A 12974-nucleotide genomic window follows, 5' to 3' on the forward strand; every position below is an offset into this window, starting at 1 on the left:
ACTTGACCTCAGAGTGTGAACATTGTTCTTGGGCTTTCTTTAGGCTTTAGCTGTCCCACCGAGCCACAGCACCACTTGCAGCGTTTTCTATGTATGTGGTAATGAGGAATCAAACCTGAGTCTTTTTGCGTGGTAAGCAAGGACTCTTCCACTAGGTCAAACACACAGGGCATCTTGCACATATTTTTGACATCAATCTACTAGGATATTATTAGGTTTCTGTATCCTAATCAATTTTTCCTGATGATTAGCTTTGCTGTCATGTGTAAAAAACGCAAGAGGGAAAAACAGAGAAGAATTAGTGAAATTTAAAAAAAAGCATTACACACATAGATAAGTGTTCATTCTTTGTAGGAGAAAGGATATTTTGATATGATGATGATGACTTTATAATTTCTATGTCAGGGTTGAGAGTTTGGCATAGTGGTAGAGTGCTTGCCTAGCATCCATGAAGATCTGTGTTTGATTGCTCAGTATCACATAGATAGAAAATCTAGATGTGGCACTGTGGCTCAAGTGGCAGAGGGCTAGACTTGAGAAAACCCGAGGACAGTGCTCAGGCCCTGAATTCCAGCCCCAAGACTGGCAGAAAGATAAAAGAAAATAAAAAGGCTTTTTACGAGCTAATTCACTGACAGCATTGGCTTCTGAAATCTTCGCTTCTGCATCTTGTGAAATACCCCTTTCCCTCAACGTAGAGAAGATATACAGATCCATTCCATGGTCCACTGTGAGGCCACTGGTTGGCCTAAGAGCTAGTCGTGCAGCAACACATAAGTTTTATTCTAATACTTTCCAAACTTTGTACTCAAATATGCTACCTACTTACCAACTTAGGTCAGTTATCCTTATGCTATACCTTTTCTTCATGACTACAATATTCTTACACTCCTACGTTAATCCTCTTGTACCTCCCCTGACCTCTCTCATTCTTTTTTTCTATCTCTGGACCTCCGCTCGTCGTTCAACCCTTATACTGCACGGATCTACACTTGATGGCTGTTGAGCAATATTGTATATGTAGGTGGTTAATTATTCTCTAGGCTCAGAGGGACTTAAAGACAGTAGAGATTGGATTGAGAGGCTTATTGTTTTGGGTATAAATCGCTTATCAGTGGTTGTATTAGACTGGTCTGTAAGGGCACAAAAAGAAAGAGTGATAATACCAATCAAAACTTGTGAACATCTAGTGTCTGCCAGCTACAGAGGTCTAGGTTGGTTATATCTGAAAAACTATAATCGTATTTAGTAGTAATCTTGCTCCCATTTTCAAATGGGCAGAACAAGAAACTCAAGAAAAATGTCAAATCAAGAAACAACATCCCCCACCCAATGTAAACAGACAATGGAACAGTCACTGGCACACCTAGAGGAGAGTCTTCCAAATGCTACACAAATGCAATTGATAAACATCATTAATGGACAATGTGAAAATATAAAGAAAGAGATAATGGAGGAAGCCATAGCTGAATAAGAGGTAAGCATAAACAAGGTGATAAGTGAAAAAGAAGAAGCCATAAAGGAGGCCATAATAAAGGTTTTTCAAAGAAAGATGGATGAATTCATAGAATCCACAAATAAAAACGAGACTAAACTCCAGCAAATGTCCAAAGAAAATAAAGCTACTGAGCTAACCACTCAAAAGGAAATCAAGGAGATAAAGAAATCCAAACATGATCTAAAACAAGAGATGCAAGGCATCAAAATGGAGCAATTAGAAGCAAGGGCGATGAAAAATAAAGTAGATAGCTTGGATAGCAGTTTAGACAATGCAGAGGGGAGAATTTCCGGGGCTGAAGATAATTTAGTTATTATAGAGAAAGAACAGAAAATGAGTCAATCCAAATGTAGGAAAATGGAGAGAGCGCTTCAGGCGGTCCATGATACAATTAGGAAGCCTAATTTAAGGCTAGTTGGTATTGAGGAGCGTGTGGAGAAAGAGATCAATGGTATTGGAAATATACTTCAGGGAATCATCTCAGAGAATTTCCCAAATATCCAGAAGGGCAGGCCCATCCAGATACGAGAAGCTTTTAGAAACCCAAACAGACCTGACCAGAAAAGAACATCCCACCGCCACATTGTGGTCCGAACTGGATCAAAAGAAACGAAAGAAAAGGTCGTAAAGGCAACCGGGAAAAGGGATCAGTAACCTATAAAGGCCAACCAATCAGAATAACCCCAGATTTCTCAGCATAGACCATGCAAGCACGAAGTGACTGGAAGCATATATGTCATGCCCTTACATCAAATAACTACCAACCAAGAATATTGTAGCCAGCTAAGCTCTCATTCATAACTGAGGGAACAATAAAAACATTCCATTCCAGGGAAACGCTGCAACAATATGTCGAAACAAAACCAAAACTACAGACAATTCTCAAAGATGCTCTATACATAGAAAACCAAAATAAATGCAATATAGGGAAAGAAATGGCACCTGAACAGCATACCATCTAAGGACCCAAGAACTGTCAATACACAGGCCCTACTAAAAGCTTTTAAAAATGGGAGGAACTAATAAATATCTCTCAATCCTAACTCTCAATATCAATGGACTTAACTCTCCAATTAAACGGCATAGGCTGTCTAGTTGGATCAAACAGCAAGAGCCATCGTTCTGCTGTCTTCAAGAGACACATCTTACCCAAAAACAATCATCTTTTGAAAGTGAGAGGTTGGAATAAACTCTATCAAGCTAACTGCCCCTATAAACAGGCTGGAGTTGCCATCCTCATATCAGATACAATAGACTTCAAACTAAAATTAGTAAGATAAGACAAAGAAGGTGACTACATATTACTAAAGGGATCTTTCCTCCAGGAAGACATAACGATCCTAAATATTTACACACCCAATCCCGGAGCTCCAAACTTCATCAAGCAAACTTTACTTACACTGAAACCATACATACATCGAAATACAGTGATTGTTGGTGAGTTTAACACACCACTCTCACCTATGGACAGATCAACAAGGCAAAACTCAACAGAGAAACCTTAGAACTGAACAACTATATAGACCAACTAGATCTAACAGACATCTGCAGAATATTCCACCCAGTAACAACACAATATACGTTTTTCTCAGCAGCACATGGAATATTTTCCATAATAGACCACATCTTAGGCCATAAAAGAAACCTGGACAGATTCAGAAACACTGAAATTATTCCATGCACACTCTCAGACCATAAAGGCATCAAATTGGAGCTGAACACATATCTCCACCAACGAAAACCCTGTAACTCCTGGAGACTGAACAACACAATGTTGAATCAAAACCAATGGGTAATCGAAGAGATCAGAACAGATATCCAACTGTTTATGAAATTTAACAATAAGGAGCATACAAATATCAACTCCTTAGGCACACAAAAAAGGCAGTACTCAGAGGAAAATTTATAGCGCTGAGTGCCTACAACAGCAAGTTGGAAAAATGGCAAACCAACTAGTTAATGTCTCACTTTAACCTCCTGGAAAAAGAGCAACAAACCAACCCTAAACCCATTAGTAGAAAGCAAATTATTAAAATCAAAGCAGAATTAAATGATTTGGAATAAAAAAAACCTATAGAAAGAATCAACAAAACAAGGAGTTGGTTCTTTGAAAGAATTAACAAAATTGAGAAGCCCTTAGCAAATCTTACCAAAAAAACCAAGAGAGCATTTCGAAATAAACAAAATCGCAGATGAAAATGGTAATATCACGAGAGAAATTACCAAGATCCAGAATATCATGAGGGAATACTTCTCAAACTTTTACGCCAACAAATTTGAGAATCTAGAAGAAATGGATGAATTCCTAGACAATATTAACATACCCACACTGAACCAAGAAGAGCTAACCCAACTCAACAGGCCTATTTCAAGCTCTGAAATAGAAATGGAAATTAGACAACTTCCACTTAAAAAGAGCCCAGGGCCAGATGGATTCACAGCTGAATTCTATAAGGTCTTCAAAGCAGAACTCACACCAATACTCCTCAAGCTCTTCAACGAAATTCAAAATGAAGGTTGTTTACCAAACTCATTCTGTGAAGCCAGTATATCCGTCATCCCCAAACCAGACAGAGATTCATCAAAGAAAGAGAACTATAGACCCATTTCTTGAATGAACATCGATGCAAAACTTCTCAACAAAATACTGGCCAACCGTCTACAACAACTCATCAAAAAATTATACACTATGATGAAACTGGATTCATCACAGGGAGGCAAAGCTGGTTCAACATACACAAATCAATTAATACAATTCAACACATCAACAGGAGCAAGGGCAAAAATCACATGATTGTCTCAATAGATGCGGAAAAGGCATTTGACAAGATCCAAAACCCCTTTATGTTAAAAGATGTGGAGAAACTAGGACTCCATGGAACATTTCTCAATGTAATGAAGGCTGTGTATGAGAAACCCACTACTAGTATTATACTTAATGGTGAAAATCTAAAGCAATTCCCTCTAAAATCAGGAACGAGACAAGGATGCCCACTCTCTCCACTCCTTTCTAACATAGTACTAAATTTCCTAGGCAGTGCAATAAGGCAAGAAGCAAGCATAAAGGGGATCCAAGTAGGGAAAGAGGAAATAAAACTATCCCTCTTTGCAGATGACATGATTCTGTATTTAAAGAATCCTATAGACTCTACTCCCAAGCTCCTTGAGCTGATTCAAAGCTTTGGAAGGGTAGCAGGCCATAAAATCAACCCTCACAAATCAACTGCCTTCCTTTACACCAATAGTGAGAGGAACGAGGCAATAATCAGGAAAGAAACTCCTTTCACAATAGCCTCAAAGAAAATAAAGTACCTAGGAATTAGCTTAACTAAGAATGTAAAGGACTGTTTAGATGAAAACTTTAAAACCCTAAAAAAGGAAATTAAAGCAGAACTAAGGAAATGGAAAAACCTCCCATGTTACTGGATTGGAAGAATCAACATTGTGAAAATGACAATCTTGCCAAGGGCTATCTACACATTCAATGCAATACCCATCAATATACCAATGTCATTCTTTAAAGTAATAGAAGAGGCAATTCAAAATTTCATATGGAATAATAAAAGACCCCGTAAGCAAAAACACTTCTTAGCAGAAAGAACAGCGCTGGAGGAATTTCAATTCCAAACTTTAGACTATTACAGAGCTATAATTCTCAAAACAGCTTGGTACTGGCACAAGGAAAGGCCTAAAGTCCAATGGAATAGAACTGCGGACCCAGATATTAAACCACAGACCTATGGCCACCTAATCTTTGACAAGGGAGCCAAAAAAATAGAATGGAAGAAAGATAGCCTCTTCAACAAGTTGTGCTGGCAGAACTGGTTAAGCACCAGCAGAAAACTAAAGTTGGATCCTTCTTTGTCACCTTGCACTAGAATTAACTCCAAATGGATCAAAGACCTGGAGGTAAAACTGACTCACTGAAAAGTTTACAGGGAGCAATAGGACATACACTAGGCCTCCTTGGCACAGGTCGAAACTTTCTTAATAAGGACCAAGAATCACAACAAATCAGAGAAAGGCTAGATAAGTGGGACTGCATTAAACTGCAGAGCTTTTGTATGGCAACGGATATAGCTAGTAAACTAATCAGGAAGCCTACAGAGTGGGAGAAGATCTTCACCAACCAAACAACGGACAAAGGCCTCCTATCTAAAATATATCAACAACTCACAAAATTGCATCACTCCAAAACTAACCTCCAAGGTGACAACCATCCCATTAAAAAATGGGCCAAAGACTTAAAGAGAGTCTTCTCTGAAGAAGAACCAAAAATGGCCTATAGACACATGAAGAAATGCTCAACATCTCTGGTCATAAAAGAATTGCATATCAAAGAACTCTAAGATTCCACCTCACTCCAGTTAGAATGGCCAGGATCAGGAAAAAGAATGACAACAGATGCTGGAGGGAATGTGGCCAGGAGGGATCACTACTACACTGTTGGTGGGAGTGCAAACTCGTTCAACCACTATGGAAAGCAGTGTGGCAATGCCTCAAAAGGCTAAACATAGAACTCCCCTATGACCCAGCAATTCCACTACTTGGCATTTACCCAACAATCCAGAAACAAGGGCATACTAAGCCCGCTAGCACAACAATGTTCATTGCAGCTCTATTCACCATAGCAAAGATATGGAACCAACCCAGATGTCCCTCAGTTGATGAGTGGATCAACAAGTTGTGGTATTTGTACACAATGGAATTCTATGCTGCTGTCAGAAAGAATGACATCACCCCATTTGTTAGGATATGGAAAGACTTAGAACAAATCATATTAAGTGAAGTAAGCCAGACTCAAAGGAACTTAGGCTCAGTGGTTTCCATCATTCGTCATAATCAGTAGAAACCTTGCGCTCTACTAGCAGAGATTTGCAATAGAGTAAAAGGCCACATATAAGGCCCTATAATGTGAAGCTAATTGAAAGGACCTCCAGGATATTGAAACAAAAGCCATATAATGAATGATTGTTGTCCTTAATGTACTATGTTGTCTCTCATCTCCTTTGCTGTCCCTTGGTTATCCCATATTGGTATAGTATCTCACTTTGTTATCTGATATATTGAATTAATTTGTATTTGGATATTTGAAATTTGATAGGGAAGGGGGGAAAACCAAGAATGGTGGGGGGTGTGGGGTTGAAGGGAAATGGATACCAAGACATGTGAAAGAGTATCAATGTATGTGAATTAATGCACCTTCTACCCGGCAAATATCATGTAACCCTTTTACTAATTACAATAAGAAAATGGAAAAAAAAAGAAAGTTGTAGTGTGTGAGGAGGATGATGGGGTCAAATACATTTCTTCTTAGAAATTTACCTCATCTGGTTTCCCTGGATTTTCCTGGCCTTCTTCTTAGAGAAAGGCCTGTTATACTGGATTTGTGGCTTGGCAAAAATCTAGCATGTACATCTTCGAGTAAGACATCCACAACTTCCATGCCTGAGACTCGACTTTCCTGACCTTTGGCAACAGCACAGCAACATCCTTCTTCCTCCTGAGCCACAGGCCAAGTGAGCTGGCTTGAGCTGGTTGTTAGTTACAGTGGCTTGGTTACCAGGGTTCCATATTCTGTTCCATTGTGAGGGAGGCAGGGTCACCTTTCAGGGCCCAATGACCAAAGATCCTTGCTCACAGAAGACCTCACCAAAGACTTACTGGAGGCTGAATCTCTCCTCCAATCTCACAATATACATGTGGATGGAGTAAACAGCACACCTTATTTGTCCATTCCCAATGTCTTCCACTAGGCCCAACTACCAGTCTGGTCTCAGGCTCAAGGAGCCTTTCTTAGGTAAGATCCAAACTTAAGGGTCAATATTGCCCTCATCCTTTACAAAACATTGGCTTCACAGTGCCTTCTCTGCCTGCATTTTGCCACTTGTCGAATTTGTTTTTGCTAGTCTTGTGTCTTGACCTCAGAGTGTGAACATTGATCTTGGGCTTTCTTTAGGCTTTAGCTGTCCCACCGAGCCACAGCACCACTTGCAGCGTTTTCTATGTATGTGGTAATGATGAATCAAACCTGAGTCTTTTTGCGTGGTAGCCAAGGACTCTACCACTAGGTCAAACACACAGGGCATCTTGCACATATTTTTGACGTCAATCTACTAGGATATTATTAGGTTTCTGTATCCTAATCATTTTTTTCCTGATGATTAGCTTTGCTGTCATGTGTAAAAAATGCAAGAGGGAAAAACACAGAAGAATTAGTGAAATTTTAAAAAAAGCATTACACACATAGATAAATGTTCATTCTTTGTAGGAGAAAGGATATTTGATATGATGATGATGACTTTATAATTACTATGCCAGGGTTGAGAGTTTGGCATAGAGGTAGAGTGCTTGCCTAGCATCCATGAAAATCTGGGTTTGATTGCTCAGTATCACATAGATAGAAAATCTAGATGTGGCACTGTGGCTCAAGTGGCAGAGGGCTAGACTTGAGAAAACCCGAGGACAGTGCTCAGGCCCTGAATTCCAGCCCCAAGACTGGCAGAAAGATAAAAGAAAATAAAAATGCTTTTTACGAGCTAATTCACTCACAGCATTGGCTTCTGAAATCTTTGCTTCTGCATGTTGTGAAATACACCTTTCCCTCAACGTAGACAAGACATACAGATCCATCCCATGGTCCACTGTGAGGCCACTGGTTGGCCTAAGAGCTAGTCGTGCAGCAACACATAAGTTTTATTCTAATACTTTCCAAACTTTGTACTCAAATATGCTACCTACTTACCAACTTAGGTCAGTTATCCTTATGCTATACCTTTTCTTCATGACTACAATATTCTTACACTCCTACGTTAATCCTCTTGTACCTCCCCTGACCTCTCTCATTCTTTTTTTCTATCTCTGGATCTCTGCTCGTCTTTCAATCCTTATACTGCACGGATCTACACTTGATGGCTATTGAGCAATATTGTATATGTAGGTGGTTAATTATTCTCTAGGCTCAGAGGGACTTAAAGACAATAGAGATTGGATTGAGAGGCTTATTGTTTTGGGTATAAATCGCTTATCAGTGGTTGTATTAGACTGGTCTGTAAGTGCACAAAAAGAAAGAGTGATAATACCAATCAAAACTCGTGAACATCTAGTGTCTGCCAGCTACAGAGGTCTAGGTTGGTTATATCTGAAAAACTATAGTATTTAGTAGTAATCTTGCTCCCATTTTCAAATGGGCAGAACAAGAAACTCAAGAAAAATGTCAAATCAAGAAACAACATCCCCCACCCAATGTAAACAGACAATGGAACAGTCACTGGCAAACCTAGAGGAGAGTCTTCCAAGTGCTACACAAATGCAATTGATAAACATCATTAATGGAAAATGTGAAAATATAAAGAAAGAGATAATGGAGGAAGCCATAGCTGAACAAGAGGAAAGCAAAAACAAGGTGATAATGAAAGAGCAGAAGCCATAAAGGAGGCCATAACAAAGGTTTTTCAAAGAAAGATGGATGAATTCATAGAATCCACAAATAAAAACGTGACCAATCTCCAGCAAATGTCCAAAGAAAATAAAGCTACTGAGCTAACCACTCAAAAGGAAATCAAGGAGATAAAGAAATCCATACATAATCTAAAACAAGAGATGCAAGGCATCAAAAGGGAGCAATTAGAAGCAAGGGAGATGAAAAATAAAGTAGATAGCTTTGATAGCAGGTTAGACAATGCAGAGGAGAGAATTTCCGGGGCTGAAGATAATTTAGGTATTATAGAGAAAGAACAGAAAATGAGTCAATCCAAATCTAGGAAATATGACAGATCGCTTCAGGAGGTCCAAGATACAATTAGGAAGCCTAATTTAAGGCTAGTTGGTATTGAGGAGGGCGTGGATAAAGAGGTCAATGGTAGTGGAAATACACTTCAGGGAATCATCTCAGAAAATTTCCCAAATATCCAGAAGGGAAGGCCCATCCAGATACAAAAAGCTTTTAGAACCCCAAACAGACCTGACCAGAAAAGAACATCCCACCGCCACATTGTGATCCGAACTGGATCAATAGAAACGAAAGGAAAGATCCTAAAGGCAGCCAGGGAAAAGGGATCAGTAACCTATAAAGGCAAACCAATCAGAATAACCCCAGATTTCTCAGCAGAGACCATGCAAGCACGAAGTGACTGGAAGCATATATGTCATGCCCTTAAATCAAATAACTACCAACCAAGATTATTGTAGCCAGCTAAGCTCTCATTCATAACTGAGGGAACAATAAAAACATTCCATTCCAGAGAAAAGCTGCAACAATATGTCGAAACAAAACCAACACTACAGAGAATTCTCAAAGATGCTCTATACATAGAAAACCAAAATAAATGAAATATAGGGAAAGAAATGGCACCTAAACAGCATACCATCTAAGGACCACAAGAACTGTCAAGACACAGGCCCTACTAAAAGCTTTCAAAAATGGTAGGAACTAATAAATATCTCTCAGTCCTAACTCTCAATATCAATGGACTTAACTCTCCAATTAAACGGCATAGGCTGTCTAGTTGGATCAAAAAGCAAGAGCCATCGTTCTGCTGTCTGCAAGAGACACATCTTACCCAAAAACAATCATCTTTTGAAAGTGAGAGGTTGGAATAATCTCTGTCAAGCTAACTGCCCCCTTAAACAGGCTGGAGTTGCCATCCTCATATCAGATACAATAGACTTCAAACTAAAATTAGTAAGAAAAGACAAAGAAGTTTACTACATACTACTAAAGGGATCTTTCCTCCAGGAAGACATAACGATCGTAAATATTTACACACCCAATCCCAGAGCTCCAAACTTCATCAAGCAAATTTACTTACACTGAAACCATACATAGATCGAAATACAGTGATTGTTGGTGAGTTTAACACACCACTCTCACCTATGGACAGATCAATAACGCAAAACTCAACAGAGAAACCTTAGAACTGAACAACTATATAGACCAACTAGATCTAACAGACATCTGCAGAATATTCCACACAGTAACAACACAATATAGGTTTTTCTCAGCAGCACATGGAACATTTTCCATAATAGACCACATCTTAGGCCATAAAACAAACCTGGACAGATTCAGAAACACTGAAATTATTCCATGCACACTCAAATTGGAGCAGAACACATATCTCCACCAAGAAAACCCTGTAACTCATGGAGACTGAACAACACATTGTTGAATCAAAAACAATGGGTAATAGAAGACATCAGAACAGATATCCAACTGTTTATGAAATTTAACAATAAGGAGCACACAAATATCAACTTCTTAGAGACACAACAAAGGCAGTACTCAGAGTGAAATTTATAGTGCTGAGTGCCTACAACAGCAAGTTGGAAAACTGGCAAATCAACTAGTTAATGTCTCACTTTAACCTCCTGGAAAAAGAGCAACAAACCAACCCCAAACGCATTAGGAGAAAGCAAATTATTAAAAGCAAAGCAGAATTAAATGATTTGGAATAAAAAAAACCTATAGAATCAACAAAACAAGGAGATGGTTCTTTGAAAGAATTAGCAAAATTGACAAGCCCTTAGCAAATCTTACCAAAAAAAACAAGAGAGCATATTGAAATAAACAAAATCGCAGATGAAAATGGTAATATCACGACAGAAATTACCAAGATCCAGAATACCATGGGGGAATACTTCTGAAAACTTTACGCCAAGAAATTTGAGAACCTAGAAGAAATGGATGAATTCCTAAACAATATTAACATACCCACACTGAACCAAGAAGAGCTAACCCAACTCAACAGGCCTATTTCAAGCTCTGAAATAGAAATGGAAATTAGACAACTTCCACTTAAAAAGAGCCCAGGGCCAGATGGATTCACAGCTGAATTCTATAAGGTCTTCAAAGCAGAGCTCACACCAATACTCCTCAAGCTCTTCAACGAAATTGAAAATGAAGGTTGTTTACCAAACTCATTCTGTGAAGCCAGTATATCCCTCATTCATAAACCAGACGGAGATTCATCAAAGAAAGAGAGTTATAGACCCATTTCTTTGATGAACATCGATGCAAAACTTTTCAACAAAATACTGGAAGCATATATGTCATGCCCTAAAATCAAATAACTACGAACAAAGAATACTCAAATATGCTACCTACTTACCAATTTAGGTCAGTTATCCTTATGCTATACCTTTTCTTCATTACTACAATATTCTTACACTCCTACGTTAATCCTCTTGTACCTCCCCTGAACTCTCTCATTCTTTTTTTCTATCTCTGGACCTCTGCTCTTCTTTCAACCCTTATACTGCACGGATCTACACTTGATGGCTGTTGAGCAACCGTCTACAACAACTCATCAAAAAATTATACACTATGATCAAACTGGATTCATCACAGGGAGGCAAAGCTGGTTCAACATACACAAATCAATTAATATAATTCAACACATCAACAGGAGCAGGGACAAAAATCACATGATTGTCTCAATAGATGCGGAAAAGGCATTTGACAAGATCCAAAACCCCTTTATGTTAAAAGATGTGGAGAAACTAGGACTCCATGGAACAATTCTCAATGTAATAAAGGCTGTGTATGAGAAACCCACTGCTAGTATTATACTTAATGGTGAAAATCTAAAGCCATTCCCTCTAAAATCAGGAACGAGACAAGGATGCCCACTCTCTCCACTCCTTTCTAACATAGTACTAAATTTCCTAGGCAGTGCAATAAGGCAAGAAGCAAGCATAAAGGGGATCCAAGTAGGGAAAGAGGAAATAAAACTATCCCTCTTTGCAGATGACATGATTCTGTATTTAAAGAATCCTATAGACTCTACTCCCAAGCTCCTTGAGCTGATTCAAAGCTTTGGAAGGGTAGCAGGCCATAAAATCAACCCTCACAAATCAACTGGCTTCCTTTACGCCAATAGTGAGAAGAATGAGGCAATAATCAGGAAAGAAACTCCTTTCACAATAGCCTCAAAGAAAATAAAGTACCTAGGAATTAGCTTAACTAAGAATGTAAAGGACCATTTAGATGAAAACTTTAAAACCCTAAAAAAGGAAATTAAAGCAGAACTAAGGAAATGGAAAAACCTCCCATGCTCCTGGATTGGAAGAATCAACATTGTGAAAATGAGAATCTTGCCAAGGGCTATCTACAAATTCAATGCAATACCCATCAACATCCCAATGTCATTCTTTAAAGAAATAGAAGAGGCAATTCAAAATTTCATATGGAATAATAAAAGACCCCGTATAGCAAAAACACTTCTTAGCAGAAAGAACAGCGCTGGAGGAATTTCAATTCCAAACTTTAGACTCTATTACAGAGCTATAATTCTCAAAACAGCTTGGTACTGGCAAAAGAACAGGTTGAAGTCCAATGGAATAGAACTGCGGACCCAGATATTAAACCACAGACCTATGGACACCTAATCTTTGACAATGGAGCCAAAAAATAGAATGGAAGAAAGATAGCCTCTTCAACAAGTTGTGCTGGCAGAACTGTTAAGCACCAGCGGAA

Source organism: Megascapheus bottae, unplaced genomic scaffold (genome assembly GCF_031878675.1).
Source record: "Megascapheus bottae isolate mThoBot1 unplaced genomic scaffold, mThoBot2.hap1 HAP1_SCAFFOLD_41, whole genome shotgun sequence".
Classification (NCBI taxonomy): Eukaryota; Metazoa; Chordata; class Mammalia; order Rodentia; family Geomyidae; genus Megascapheus; species Megascapheus bottae.